We start from the raw sequence: 2,788 nt of genomic DNA on the forward strand, positions 1-2,788 counted from the left end.
CCTAAGTCATGACTGCTTTTTGAATAGGCTTTGCACAAGAAATTGAGTGAGAGGCTTCTAGGTGACCTGGGGGGGGGTAAACAAAAACAGTATTCATTTTCAGAGGGAAAGATGTCCAGCGGAACCACTATGATGATGGATAGGAAATAAAAACATGGAAACAGGGACCTGAATGGGAAAACACAATGGTTCATGCTTTTAAACCAGTTTTTTAAAGCTTTAGTTTTGTGTTAGGAAAGGGGTACTTGGAATTCAAGGGTTCTGTCCACTGTCTTTATCATTAAAAGGTGGTTTTAGCCCTAGCTACTTTGGCTCAATGGATAGAGCATCGGCCTGCGGACTGAAGGGTCCTGGGTTTGATTCTGGTCAAGGGCACAAGTGGGCTCAGTCCCCAGTAGGGGGCATGCAGGAGGCAGCCAATCAATGATTCTCCTCATTGATGTTTCTATCTCTCTCTCCCTCTCCCTTCCTCCCTGAAATCAATAGAAATATATTTTTTTTAAAAGGAGATTTTACATGTATAGAAATTAGAGTACAATGAAGAGAATTATAAGGTATGTTCTCCCTCAAGTAGAGATGGTGATCACAGGAGTTGATGCAAACACTCATAACATGTAAGCATTAAGTCTTGGTTGTTTTTAAGCAAAGATTTCTAGTTCTGTCTCTGTTACAGAATGACCATCCTGCCTCCCATTATGGTACATAAGTTATATGGCATAAATGGTATGGTTATTGATTGAAAGTTATTTTATACTTTATATTTTATACAGGCTTGATCCCTGGCCCTGGTTGGGGCATGTGCAGGAGGCAAACAATGGATGTGTCTCTCTCACATAGATGTTTCTCTCTCTCTGTCTCTCCCCATTCCTTCCACGCTCTCTAAAAATCAATGGAAAAAATATCTTTGGGTGAGGATTAACCAAAAAAGAAAGAAAATCAAATGGAGATTTTTCTCCCCACTCTCACCTACTCATTTGAAGATCTACACACTTTTTTTTTTTTAAAGGTAGAATGTTTGCCTTTTGTTTTTGTTTTTTTTACTGATTTCAGAGAGGAAGGGAGAGGGAGAAAGAGATAGAAACATCAATGATGAGAGAGAATCATTGATCTGCTCACTGCCTCCTGCACGCCCCTTGCTAGGGATCGAGTCCACAACCCAGGCATGTGTCCTTGACTAGAATCGAACCTGGGACCCTTCAGTCTGCAGGCTGACGCTCTATTCACTGAGCTAAACCAGGTAGGGCAAGATCTATACACTTTTAGAGTATGGAGGTAAAAGCCCAGGAAAAAGCTGAATAATAATTGAAAAACACATAAAAGATGCTCAATATGTGCCAGGCACTTTCTAAGCACTTTACATGTATTTGCTTGTTGAATAATACATGAAGCATGGATGGAATGATTAGGTAACTGGCCCAAGGTCACTCAGTCAGTCAATTGACTGAGCCAGCATTTGAACTCAAGCAGCCCAGCTTCAAATTCTGAGCTACTCAAATTGTACCCGAGACTCATATATTATGAAAGTATTTTGGGGATTGGTGAAAACGTGCTGATGTTGAGTCACAAAAGGCACTAGGCCTGGACCATTTAGTTTACCCTAGGATGGACATCATCTATCACCCTACAGTCTAGAATATGTTCAACTTGGGGGGTAGGGGATAGGCAAAGGGCCAAAATGAAATTCCACTGACAGAGGGATCTAAGTAAGAGTTTGTACTTCGTTTGAGGATGTGCTTTCTTGCCTGCCCAGTTCCTGGGGTGGTATTATCAATAATCGGGCACCAGTAGCCTACAGATTTTACTCAGTAGTCATTCGTTCAGTAACTATTTGAGCATCAACTCAAGGCTACAAATTGTGCTAGGCCCAGAGTTGAACAGGATAGACAAGATCCCCACTTTCTTAAAATTTACATTCTAGCCCAACCGGCGTGGCTCAGTGGTTGAGTGTCGACCTATGAACCAGGAGGTCACAGTTCGATTCCAGGTCAGGGCACATGCCTGTATTTCAGAATCAATCCCCAGTGGGGGACGTGCAGGAGACAGCCAATCCATAATTCTCTCTCATCATTGATGTTTCTATCCCTCTCTCTTCCTCTCTGAAATCAGTAAAAATATAAACAAGGGGGGAATGAAAGAGTAACTCGGAGAAGCAAGCTGAACCCCAGCAGGCAAGGTCTTAAGGCCACGCCCAAGAGATGTCTGTATTTTATTTGCATTAATTCAGCGTCAATGATGACATTACCGCAGGCTGTACTTCCTAGACCACTTAATCCTGTTAATCCAACCTTCACAACCCCACTAGTGCCTGTCGGGTTATCTGGCCACTCCGTGTCCCTTAGCCTACCAGGACACCTCAGGCCAGGGTCACCCAATTTTATCTGCGGTCGCTTCAGCCCCCGCGGTCATCTCCTTCCCGAGCCACCTCAGGCTATGCGGCCCTGTCCCTTCGGCCGGCCAGGTCACCTCAGTGCCACGCCTCCCTGGCCGAAGATTCGGCTAGCACGCTACGCTTTGTTCGTAAAGCAGGTTTCGAAATGCCGCTCCCTCTCGGCTCCAGCTGTTTCCCTGCCAGCGCTAGGAGACCCGGGAGTGGCAGCGCCCCCGGCGGCGTACCACAGCCCAAGAAGGGAGTGCCCGCCGCCGCAAACTCCTCCGCCTCCTCCCGGAACGCGGGAGCCCGAGCGAGCGGCGCACGCCCCGACCGTCACGACCACACTCCTGATTGGCTGAACCGCGATACGTCAGGGGGAGGGCTCCGGCGGCAGCTGGGAGCGGAGACCGCGCGTGC

At 46.6% G+C, this 2,788-nt stretch overlaps 1 protein-coding gene across 1 annotated transcript in view; it reads left to right on the forward strand.

Moving 5' to 3' along the window:
• LOC308238408 (coiled-coil domain-containing protein 74B-like) overlaps nucleotides 1-2,788 on the forward strand; it is a 508,084-nt gene that overhangs the window by 350,047 nt on the left and 155,249 nt on the right. The gene's annotated exons all lie outside the window — the stretch shown is intronic.

This window comes from Plecotus auritus, assembly GCF_963455305.1.
Source record: "Plecotus auritus genome assembly, chromosome: 13".
NCBI classification, from domain to species: domain Eukaryota; kingdom Metazoa; phylum Chordata; class Mammalia; order Chiroptera; family Vespertilionidae; genus Plecotus; species Plecotus auritus.